We start from the raw sequence: 13,435 nt of genomic DNA on the forward strand, positions 1-13,435 counted from the left end.
TCCAAAGAAATTCAGGAACAAATGAAAAAGAAAGTAATTGATATCCGTCAACAGACAGACGGACATAGATAATACAAAGAGAAGGAGAAATAGGGAAAGAAAAGCAAGACGTAAGGGGAATAAACAAAAGAAAGATTGATGTGAAAATCCAAAAGGTTGAAGAATTGGTTGAAGAGTTGAGATTTGAATATGAGTGTTTAAAAGAAGACACAGAGGGATCAGACTCTGTACCTATTCAGCTGGAAGAAGTGTCCAAAAGAAAAAGAAGACTATAATGCATTATGTGTTATTATGTTTTATTTTCAGAATGTTCAAGAAAATTCTGAAATGCTTTTCTTTTACTTATAATCATGTATCCTTGTGTAATAGAGTTGATTAGATTAATATTGTTTATTTTACTGTAAACTTTCTAGTAGTAAACACTTATAAAGCCTACTGTGTATTACTGAGAGTATCTGCACACAAGTGTTTCAAGGCCTGCTGTTAAAAGTAAAGCCTTCTGTGTATTCGCGGGGAGTAATCTGGACGTGCAGTGTTTTATAGCTTGCTGTCAAATTCCACGGCAAGAGAAAGCTTCAGTTCTATATAATCACAGCCTGAGAAGTTGCAGGAAGTATGACCATATATAGAAGTGTTAACCGTGAGGTTAGAAAAGAAAAGACAGTAGCAGCGCAAACAGAGTCGGCTGGTGAGATATGTTTGGGAAACCGAGAAGTATTTATGAAATAAGATGGTAGCCGTCTAAAAGGCACAAAGCCAACCAAACCTGACAGCCAAATCTGGGCACAGTAAAAAAGTATAAAAGCCTGCCTTGAATCACATTGAGTGTGCATTCTATTGTAATCAGCCTTAGTGCATGTTATACTTTAGTTGCATCATAGAACAAACGCAAGTTTACACTTGGAGAGTGTTTCTTGGTTTGTTATAATCTTTGCATCTTAATACCTTTTACTTATTCTAGTACTGTTTGATGATTCCCCTCCTTGAACCGCCACCTTATTGTGGTGGAGGGGTTTGCGTGCCTGAATGATCCTAAGAGCTATGTTGTCTGGGGCTTTCTGCCCCTGGTAGGGTCTCCCAAGGCAAACAGGTCCTAGGTGACAGGCCAGACAAAGATCGGTTCAAAAACCCTTTATGAAGAAAATTATAACAAGGTCCGTGACGTCGCCCGGTATGGCGCAACCGGGGCCCCACCCTGGAGCCAGGCCCGGGGTTGGGGCTCGCATGCGAGCGCCTGGTGGCCGGGTCTTACCCCACGGGGCCCGGTCGGGCTCAGCCCGAAGGAGTGACGTGGGGCCGATCTCCTGTGGGCCCACCACCTGCAGGAGAAACCGTAAGGGGCTGGTGCAATGTGGATTGGGTGGCAGTCGAAGGCGGGAGCCTCGGCGACCCAATCTCCGGACACGGAATCTGACTCTAGGGACATGGAATGTCACCTCGCTGGGGGGGAAGGAGCCTGAGCTGGTGCGGGAGGTTGAGAGATACCGACTAGAGATAGTTGGGCTCGCCTCCACACACAGCTTGGGCTCTGGAACCCAACTCCCTGAGAGAGGCTGGACTCTCTACTACTCTGGAGTTGCCCGCGGTGAGAGGCGGCGGGCTGGTGTGGGCTTGCTCATAGCCCCCCAGCTCAGCAGCCATGTGTTGGAGTTCACCCCGGTGAACGAGAGGGTCGTTTCCCTGCGCCTTCGGGTCGGGGAGAGGTCTCTCACTGTTATTTGTGCTTATGGGCCAAATGGCAGTGTAGAGTACCCGACCTTCTTGGCGTCTCTGGGAGGGGTGCTAGAAAGTGCCCCGACTGGGGACTCCGTCGTTCTACTGGGGGACTTCAACGCTCACGTGGGCAGCGACAGTGACACCTGGAGTGGCGTGATTGGGAGGAACGGCCCCCCCGAACTGAACCCGAGTGGTGTTCTGTTATTGGACTTCTGTGCTAGTCACAGTTTGTCCATAACAAACACCATGTTCAAGCATAAGGGTGTCCATCAGTACACATGGCACCAGGACACCCTAGGTCGGAAGTCGATGATCGACTTTGTGGTTGTTTCATCTGACCTCCGGCCGTATGTCTTGGACACTCGGGTAAAGAGAGGGGCGGAGCTGTCAACTGATTACCACCTGGTGGTGAGTTGGGTCCGATGGCAGGGGAGGAAGTTGGACAGACTTGGCAGACCCAAACGTACCGTGAGGGTCCGTTGGGAACGTTTGGCAGAGTCTCCTGTCAGAGAGATCTTCAACTCTCACCTCCGGCAGAGCTTCAACCAGATCCCGAGGGAGGTTGGAGACATTGAGTCCGAGTGGACCATGTTCTCCACCTCCATTGTTGATGCAGCCGCACGGAGCTGTGGCCGTAAGGTCTCCGGTGCCTGTCGTGGCGGCAATCCCCGAACCCGGTGGTGGACCCCGGAAGTAAGGGATGCCGTCAAGCTGAAGAAGGAGTCCTATCGAGCTTGGTTGGCTCGGGGGACTCCGGAGGCAGCTGATAGTTACCGGAGGGCCAAGCGAGCTTCAGCCCGGGTGGTTGCAGAGGCAAAAACTCGGGTCTGGGAGGAGTTCGGTGAGGCCATGGAGAAGGACTATCGGTTGGCCTCGAAGATATTCTGGCAAACCGTCCGGCGTCTCAGGAGGGGGAAGCAGTGCCCTGCTCACACTGTTTACAGTGGGAGTGGGAATCTGCTGACTTCGACTGGTGACATCCTCAGACGGTGGAAGAAGTACTTCGAGGATCTCCTCAACCCCACCAACATGTCTTCCATTGATGAAGCAGAGGCGGAGGGCTCGGTAGTGGACTCGTCGATCCCCCAAGCTGAGGTCACTGAGGTAGTTGAGAAGCTCCTCAGTGGCAAGGCACCGGGGGTGGATGAGATCCGCCCTGAGTACCTTAAGTCTCTGGATGTTGTGGGGCTGTCTTGGCTGACACGCCTCTGCAAAATCGCGTGGCGGTTGGGGACAGTGCCTCTGGACTGGCAGACTGGGGTGGTGGTCCCTCTGTTTAAGAAGGGGGACCGGAGGGTGTGTTCCAACTATAGGGGGATCACACTCCTCAGCCTCCCCGGAAAAGTCTATGCCAGGGTACTGGAGAGGAGAATTCGGCCGATAGTCGAACCTTGGATTCAGGAGGAACAATGCGGGTTTCGTCCTGGTCGTGGAACACTGGACCATCTCTATACCCTCACCAGGTTGCTGGAGGGTTCATGGGAGTTTGCCCAACCAGTCCACATGTGTTTTGTGGATCTGGAGAAGGCATTTGACTGTGTCCCTCGTGATGGCCTGTGGGGGGTGCTCTGAGAGTATGGGGTCCGGGGCCCTCTGTTAAGGGCTGTCCGGTCCCTATATGACCGGAGCAGGAGTTTGGTTCGCATTGCCGGGTGTAAGTCAGACTTGTTTCCGGTGCATGTTGGACTCCGGCAGGGCTGCCCTTTGTCACCGGTCCTGTTCATTATTTATATGGACAGGATTTCTAGGCGCAGTCGGGGGCCGGAGGGAGTCAGGTTTGGGGACCACAGGATTTCGTCTCTGCTATTTGCAGATGATGTTGTCCTGTTGGCTTCTTCAAATCAGGACCTTCAGCATGCACTGGGACGGTTTGCAGCCGAGTGTGAAGCGGCGGGGATGAGAATCAGCACCTCCAAGTCCGAGGCCATGGTTCTCAGCCGGAAAAGGGTGGCTTGCCCTCTTCAGGTTGGTGGAGAGTTCCTGCCTCAAGTGGAGGAGTTTAAGTATCTTGGGGTCCTGTTCACGAGTGAGGGAAGGATGGAGCGGGAGATCGACAGGCGGATCGGTGTATCTTCCGCAGTGATGCGGTCGATATACCGATCTGTTGTGGTGAAGAGAGAGCTGAGCCGCAAGGCGAAGCTCTCTATTTACCAGTCGATCTACGTTCCTACCCTCACCTATGGCCATGAGCTTTGGGTCATGACCGAAAGGACAAGATCCCGGATACAGGTGGCTGAAATGAGTTTCCTCCGCAGAGTAGCTGGGCGCACCCTTAGAGATAGGGTGAGGAGCTCAGTCACTCGGGAGGAACTCAGAGTAGAGCCGCTGCTCCTCCACATTGAGAGGGGTCAGCTGAGGTGGCTCGGGCATCTGTTTCGGATGCCTCCTGGACGCCTCCCTGGGGAGGTGTTCCGGGCATGTCCAACCGGGAGGAGGCCCCAGGGAAGACCTAGGACACGCTGGAGGGACTATGTCTCTCGGCTGGCCTGGGAACGCCTCGGTATTCCCCCGGAAGAGCTGGAGGAAGTGTCTGGGGAGAGGGAAGTCTGGGCATCCCTGCTTAGACTGCTGCCCCCGCGACCCGGCCCCGGATAAGCGGTAGAAAATGGATGGATGGATGGATGTTTGATTATTTGAAGGAAGTTTTTATTTGTAATCTTTTTCTTTTTATTTTACATATATTACACACACCTATTTGTATTACACTACTTTTAATAAAAACAAGGCCTTCCATTGTGAGGATCCTGAAAAGACAAAAAGGTATAAGTCTGCCTCCTTCATTTAAAGAATCAAACAATAGTTTAAGTAGAAGACCTTGGAGAGGAGCCTTTGTTAGAAGACTGAGGGGACTTCGAAGGACACCTGCGTTCAAGGTAAGACCAACTTTTAATAGTTGATCTTGTGTTTCCAACATGACCTCGTGCAAATTAAGATACACTCCTTAGTGGGGGCGCGGATGGTTTCCTACGCAATCCGAAAACATGTGTCACTAAGGGGCAAGTATGTCAATATAATTACTTCACCCCACAACAACATGATGTGCTGTTCCCAGTCTGCTCGTGCTCTCTCACGGTCTCTGGCACAGTCATCGACTGGTGCATGGCAGTGTGGGTATTGGCTTTCCCATAGCGTCAGCACTGACGCAGCGTTGAGTTCCCTCGAAAGGGAACTACACCAGGTTACGTATGTAACCCGGTTCCCTGAGAAAGGAATGAGACGCTGCATTGCTGGCCACGCCCCGGGCAACCATTCACGCTTCCTTCAGACAAATAGAAGCTGGAGCAGCGTGACGTAGATGCCCTTTTATGGACTTACTGGTAAGATGGACTTTCTTATTTACAAATGTATTACAACAATAAAACCCTTAAAGAATATTTCTCAAAAGTTGCTTACAAAACATCAGGAACATAAACCTGGGTAGAATGAACAAGTAAGTATTTCCCCAGTGACTGAAATGTGCTATAAGAAATTCTGTAAGAAATCAGTTCAATCCAATTAGTATATTAAAAAATATATTGTTCACAATTTTTATTACAACTCAACATACTCTACTGAGCAGAGGTGGGAAGTAACGGAGTAAAAATACTTCGTTACTGTACTTAAGTACATTTTTCGGGTATCAGTACTTTACTCCACTATTTATTTTTCGGACAACTTCTGACTTTTACTCATTACATTTTTGCACAAATATCTGTACTTTTTACTTCTTACATTTCCCAAACGGACTCGTAACTTTTAGTATTATTCCTTCTCATTGGGCGCTGTTTCCAGCCTATCATCCTATTATTGTGCGGCTTTTTCCCCATGTGACTGGTGTACTGGATTATTTACTGGCTATCAGACATAGACTAAGGATAGCGGAGCTAACAATGAGCAGCACGCCTACAAAAGGAATGGCTCATGTTCATTCAGAGGGAGTCACCGATGTTAAAATAACTAACAACGAGGACATTCCTGAACACACATGGCCATATATGAGGGAGATGTTTGTAATAATCGGCGTCAAAAAGGATTCCTGGCGAATGCGTTGTGAATTGTGTCACCCAGGGGGAGTTCTAGCCCTTTATTAGGGTGGCTTCAGCCCCCTGTCTGTAATCTCAGCCACCCTAAAACTATAAGGATCATTTTTACTTTCATAAATAAACAATAAAAATGACGTTAAAATGCAGGACATGTCATCGATGGGAAAGAAAATTATTTATCAGTTTGATTAAAAAGTGATTTGTTTTTTTTTACTTTACTGTACTTTACGGGGCAAGTCGTGGCCTAATTGTTAGAGAGTCTGACTCATAATTCTCGGGCCGGCCACGACTGAGGTGCCCTTGAGCAAGGCACTGAACTACCCAACTGCTCCCTGGGCGCTGCAGCATAAAAATGGCTGCCCACTGCTGTGTGTTTGTTCACGGTGTGTGTGTGCTCTTTAGATGGGTCAAATACAGAGTACCTGTGCTTCACCGTACTTAGCCGTATGTCACATCACTTTCACTTTACACGAGTGCGTTGTAGTCTTTCAAATGTGCGTCTTCAGCTGTCTGCTTTATTAGAACGGAGAAGCACAGGTACGCGCAGCGTGCACGCGCTGTCAGAGATGGGGGCGTTTATCTATAACGTTAATCGGCGTAAAGACGCAAAGACGGCAACCAAAAGCAGTGAATTGTCAGTATTCTTATTACCAGAGTTGTCATATAATATATAATATAGAACTCTTCTTGTTTTAAATTCTCACTGAGGGCTAAAACCCCCTAAAGATGAAATCCTAGAACCGCCCCTGGTGTCAACCCAAAAAACACGAAGTCCTTAATTTAATTAACATTAATTTTGTCATTTGTAAAACATCACAATAATTTTGAGTTGTTTTCAAGGACAGAGCTGGAATCTCCCTACAGTTTGGGATATGGCCTTGGTGATACACTTGGTATACATTACATTTCCAAAAGTATTGGGTCACCTGACCTTTCCTGCTATATGTGGTTGTTTCCTGATCTCATCCCTACTGAACACCTTTGGGATGAATGTGAACGCTGACTCCACCCTACCTCACCTACATCAGTGCCTGCCTTTCGTAACACTCTTGTGGCTGATGAACACAAATATCCATCAGCACACTCCAAAATTATATATATATATATATATATATATATATATATATATATATATATATATATATATATATATATAAAACATGTATATACATATAAAACATGATGTCCAGTTACCAGAATGACACTAAACAGGTAGTAGTGACTTTTTACTTAAGTACATATCAGAGCCCATACTTCTTTACTTTAACTTGAGTAAAAGAGTGTAGTCACTACTTCTACTTTTACTGGAGTCTTTTAAAAAATGACTATCTGTACTTCTACTTGAGTAAACGATGTGTGTACTTTTGCCACCTCTGCTGAGAAATAGGAAAGTGATCAGTATGTAGATTCTTCTTCTTCTACCGCTTATCCGGGGCCGGGTCGCGGGGGCAGCAGTCTAAGCAGGGATGCCCAGACTTCCCTCGCCCCAGACACTTCCTCCAGCTCTTCCGGGGGAATACCGTGGTGTTCCCAGGCCAGCCGAAAGACATAGTCCCTCCAGCGTGTCCTAGGTCTTCCCCGGGGCCTCCTCCCGGTTGGACATGCCCGGAACACCTCCCCAGGGAGGCGTCCAGGAGGCATCCGAAACAGATGCCCGAGCCACCTCAGCTGACTCCTCTCGATGTGGAGGAGCAGCGGCTCTACTCTGAGCTCCTCCCGAGTGACCGAGCTCCTCACCCTATCTCTAAGTGAGCGCCCAACCACCCTGCGGAGGAAACTCATTTCAGCCGCCTGTATCCAGGATCTCGTCCTTTCGGTCATGACCCAAAGCTCATGACCATAGGTGAGGGTAGGAACGTAGATCGACCGGTAAATAGAGAGCTTTGCCTTGTGGCTCAGCTCTTTCTTCACCACAACAGATCGGTATATCGACCGCATCACTGCAGAAGATACACCGATCCGCCTGTCGATCTCCCGCTCCATCCTTCCCTCACTCGTAAACGAGACCCCAAGATACTTAAACTCCTCCACTTGAGGCAGGAGCTCTCCACCAGCCTGAAGGGGGCAAGCCACCCTTTTCCGATTGAGAACAATGGCTTCGGACTTGGAGGTGCTGATTCTCATCCCCGCCGCTTAACACTCGGCTGCAAACCGTCCCAGTGCACACTGAAGGTCCTGGTTTGAGGAAACCAGCAGGACAACATCATCTGCAAAAAGCAGAGACGAAATCCTGTGGTCCCCAAACCGGACTCCCTCCGGCCCCATACCGCGCCTAGAAATCCTGTCCATATAAGTAATGAACAGGACCGGTGACAAAGGGCAGCCCTGCTGGAGTCCAACATGCACCGGGAACAAGTCTGACTTACTGCCGGCAATGCGAACCAAACTCCTGCTCCGGTCATATGGGGACCGGACAGCCCTTAACAGAGGGCCCCGAACTCCATACTCCCAGAGCACCCCCACAGGTCACCACGAGGGACACAGTCGAAAGCCTTCTCCAAATCCACAAAACACATGTGAACTGGTTGGGCAAACTCCCATGAACCCTCCAGCAACCTGGCGAGGGTATAGAGATGGTCCAGTGTTCCACGACCGGGACGAAACCCACATTGTTCCTCCTGAATCCAAGGTTCGACTATCGGCCGAATTCTCCTCTCCAGTACCCTGGCATAGACTTTTCCGGGGAGGCTGAGGAGTGTGATCCCCCTATAGTTGGAACACACCCTCCGGTCCCCCTTCTTAAACAGAGGGACCACCACCCCAGTCTGCCAGTCCAGAGGCACTGTCCCCAACCTCCATGCGATGTTGCAGAGGCGTGTCAACCAAGACAGCCCCACAACATCCAGAGACTTGAGGTACTCAGGGCGGATCTCATCCACCCCCGGTGCCTTGCCACTGAGGAGCTTCTCAACTGCCTCAGTGACCTCAGCTTGGAGAATCGACAAGTCCACAACTGAGCCCCCGCTTTCTGCTTCCTCAGTGGAAGACATGTCGGTGGGGTTGAGGAGAACCTCGAAGTATTCCTTCCACCATCCCAGGATGTCCTCAGTCGAAGTCAGCAGATTCCCACTCCCACTGTAAACAGTGTGAGCAGGGCACTGCTTCCCCCTCCTGAGGCGCCGGACGGTTTGCCAGAATATCTTCGAGGCCAACCGATAGTCCTTCTCCATGGCCTCACCGAACTCCTCCCAGACTTGAGTTTTTGCCTCAGTTGACAGCTCCGCCCCTCTCTTTACTAGAGTGTCCAAGACATACGGCCGGAGGTCAGATGAAACAACCACAAAGTCGACCATTGACTTCCGACCTAGGGTGTCCTGGTGTCATGTGTACTGATGGACACCCTTATGCTTAAACATGGCGTTCATTATGGACAAACTGTGACCAGCTCAGAAGTCCAATAACAGAACACCACTCGGGTTCAGGTCGGGGAGGCCGTTCCTCCCAATCACGCCCCTCCAGGTGTCACTGTCACTGCCCACGTGAGCGTTGAAGTCCCTCAGTAGAACAACGGAGTCCTCGGTCGGAGCACTTTCCAGCACCCCTTCCAGACCGGGGTGAACTCCAACACATGGTTGCTGAGCTGGGGGGCTATGAGCAAGCCCACACCAGCCTGCTGCCTCTCTTCATGAGCAACTCCAGAGTAGTAGAGAGTCCAGCCTCTCTCAAGGAGTTGGATTCCAGAGCCCAAGCTGTGTGTGGAGGTGAGCCCAACTATATCTAGCCGGTATCTCTCAACCTCCCGCACCAGCTCAGGCTCCTTCCCCCCTAGCAAGGTGACATTCCATGTCCCTAGTGCCAGATTCTGTGTCTGGGGATTGGCTCGCAGAGGCCCCCGCCTTCGACTGCCACCCAATCCACATTGCACCAGCCCCTTACGGTTTCTCCTGTAGGTGGTGGGCCCACAGGAGATCGGCCCCACGTCGATCTTTCGGGCTGAGCCCAGCCGGGCCCTGTGGGGCAAGACCCGGCCACCAGGCGCTCGCATGCGAGCCCCAACACTTGCGCCTTACCGGGCGACGTCACGGACCTTGATTTTAATTTACTCAAAAGGGTTTTTTGAAAGTATGTAGATTCCTACCATCAAAACAGACAGAGGGGATTGGCCGAGTACAGATCACATCTCCCCAACCCCAGGGAGCGATCGCACCACACTCATCATGTCCACCAATGTTGTTGGGTTCACCTGTCTACCATTTCATGTATCATACTGACACATTTCCCATTGACCAGCGCCAGCTGTTGATGGGATTGTAGAGTCCAATCCAAGCACTGGAACTGAATTGATGTCTCTGTTCTTCATTCTGAAGTCGGACCATGTTGTCATTACTGTCGATGATAGCCAGGTCAGTGTGTGTGGATCTGCAATAAGCCTGAGCATCACTCCAGGATTTCCCCTGCTGGATCAGATACTACTGACGAGGGACAGACAAGACGAGAGGAACAAATCCTGTGGATACATTTAAAAAAAAAAAATTAGTCACAAAATTTACTTATTCTAAGTAACTCTTCTCGTACTTTTCCTTCATTTGATTGTGCAACTTCATCCTGAACATTTTGTCATTAAACATTTTGTCATTTTTTCTTTTCAAATTTTTCTTTAGTGCAAAACAAGAAATTGTTTTAAATCAGCACGCGCGCACATACACACACACACACACACACACACACACACACACACACACACACACACACACACACTTCTCTCACCTGTATAAAACAGGAGTATGTAGAGACACTGCTCCATTACTGATGTGTAGATAAACTCACTAAGACAAAAGAAATGTGATTAAAATCCCTCAGCAGTTCTGATCAGCAGTAAAACTGATAACTGTAAGTACCACATCACTATATATGATTATAACTGAATTTAAACACAAGTCAGTTCAGGGGAGATGAACTCAGTATTCAAGTAAGTATTGATTGTATATTATTCATCAAGAAGGGTATTTCAGGCTGTGTGCAGAAAAGTACAGGAGATCTTTAATTATACAGTATCTAAATACATATCTGAAGGTAGATAAACCCCTTAAACATCAGGCAATAGATAGATCTGAACCAGACTGTGATCACACAGAGCAAAACACAGGCTGTAATGAAAACTGAGAACAGGGAAGACAGAACATGAGGATTAGTAACATCACAACCAGAGAGAACACAGAACATGAGGATTAGTAACATCACAACCAGAGAGAACACAGAACATGAGGATTATGAGCGCTGGGTTTTAACATACAACTAATTACAGGTGTTTTGAAAGTAAAAGTCATAAAAAGTTTTGGTTGTTAAAAAATATATTCAGATTTATCATATTAATGACGCAGTTCACCTCATAAACCATGACACAGCCTGCTTTTAAAAGTAGAAAACTTTCGGTAATGGTATCGTTATCGGCGATACGGGCCTAGTAATTACTTGGTATATGATCAATACAAAATTTACAGTATTGCCCACCCCTAATGTCCAGCCCCTTTCACATTGCACATTACAAAGACATGTGCATGTGCAGTGACAGGAATTGACACGATCGAATGAAGAAATCAAAATATTTCAAAAGTAATTTATCTCAAAAGTTCCGTTATAAGCTTATTATTATTATTATTATTATTATTATTATTATTATTATTATTATTATTAGACAAAAATTTATTTAAAAAAATGCGGCCTAGGGCGTTCGAGCCACATGCACCAAATTCGGATATGTCATAGACCCTCAAAGTGGCCTTTTTTCCCATAGACTTCCATTATAAAATTTTGAGGTTTATAACTCGGCAAGTTTTCGAGCGATTTACACCGTACTCGGACAGGTTCTTTAGGACCTTACTACGGACAAAGTTTTTATTTCGGACTTTCGACGGAATTGTCGGCTTTCCGGTAGTCGACGATCGAACATCCCATAGACTTGAATGGGGAATTCCGAAAATTCCTCTAAGCTCTCACACACACAGCGTGCGCAGAGCTCAGGCATGGCTTCTCTCTCTGTGATCCATGCAGTATAATAATAAGTAGAATCCCATAATGACTGCAGTATTGACATGAAATGTCCAAACCCTCAGTAGACACTTTTTGCCAAAAGTATTGCCACCCCACCGGATATTCTGGTGACGTCACTCGACACCACGTGACGTCACGTGTAGCCCCGCCCCCAAAACAAACGAAATCAAAAATTTGCACAACATGGACATGTGACATATCAAAACACTCAGCACATTGAGGGAAACTGCCCCACGGGTATTCTGGTCACGTCACGTGACGTCACGTGATGTCACATGTAGCCCCGCCCTAAAAACAAGCAAAATTAAAAATTTGCACAACATGGACATGTGACATATCAAAACACTCAGCACAATGAGGGGAACTGCCCCACGGGTATTCTGGTCACGTCACGTGATGTCACGTGAGGTCACGTGTAGCCTCGCCCCCAAAACAAGCGAAATCAAAAAATTCAACAACATGGACATGTGACATATCAAAACACTCAGCACATTGAGGGGAACTGCCCCACGGGTATTCTGGTCACGTCATGTGACGTCACATGTAGCCCCGCCCCCAAAACAAGCGAAATCAAAAATTTGCACAACATGGACATGTGACATATCAAAACACTCAGCACAATGAGAGGAACTGCCCCACGGGTATTATGGTCACGTCACGTGACGTCACGTGATGTCACATGTAGCACCGCCCTAAAAACAAGCAAAATTAAAAATTTGCACAACATGGACATGTGACATATCAAAACACTCAGCACAATGAGGGAAACTGCCCCACGGGTATTCTGGTCACGTCATGTGACGTCAAGTGAGGTCACGTGTAGCCTCGCCCCCAAAACAAGCGAAATCAAAAAATTGAACAACATGGACATGTGACATATCAAAACACTCAGCACATTGAGGGGAACTGCCCCACGGGTATTCTGGTCACGTCATGTGACGTCACGTGTAGCCCCGCCCCCAAAACAAGCGAAATCAAAAATTTGCACAACATGGACATGTGACATATCAAAACACTCAGCACAATGAGGGGAACTGCCCCACAGCTATTATGGTCACGTCACGTGACGTCACGTGATGTCACATGTAGCCCCGCCACTAAAACAAGCAAAATAAAAAATCTCCACAACATGGACATGTGACATAACATTTTCTACCACTTGTCATTCATTTTCTACCACTTGTCCGAACTTCTGGGGTCACGGGGAGCCTGTGCCTATCTCAGGCGTCATCAGGCATCAAGGCAGGATACACCCTGGACAGAGTGCCATCCCATCACAGATTATAAGAATTAATGACATTAAATTTTCACTGCATTTCATAAGTTATATCCACATTATCATGAAGATTAAATCCAACAGTGTTATTTGTGCCGATTGTTTTAGGCTATATACATCTAGTAAAATCCAAACGTAATTCAAAATGTATTAAAAATAAAATAATAAAAATAATCAGCGCTACTCCATCCAGGGTGTATCCTGCCTCGATGCCCAATGATGCCTGAGGATAGGCACAGGCTCCCCGTTACCTGAGTAGTTCGATAAGCGGTAGAAAATGAATGAATGAATAATCAGTGCTGCCTTACAGTCACATTGTCCACAACAGGAGCGCAGGAGGAGATGGCACGACTACATGTGATACAGAATAGCATGAAATACCCTTTTATTAGAGAACTGCAGAACACAGTGTAAAAACCAAATATTTTCC

This window comes from Tachysurus fulvidraco, chromosome 16, assembly GCF_022655615.1.
Source record: "Tachysurus fulvidraco isolate hzauxx_2018 chromosome 16, HZAU_PFXX_2.0, whole genome shotgun sequence".
In the NCBI taxonomy this organism is placed as follows: domain Eukaryota; kingdom Metazoa; phylum Chordata; class Actinopteri; order Siluriformes; family Bagridae; genus Tachysurus; species Tachysurus fulvidraco.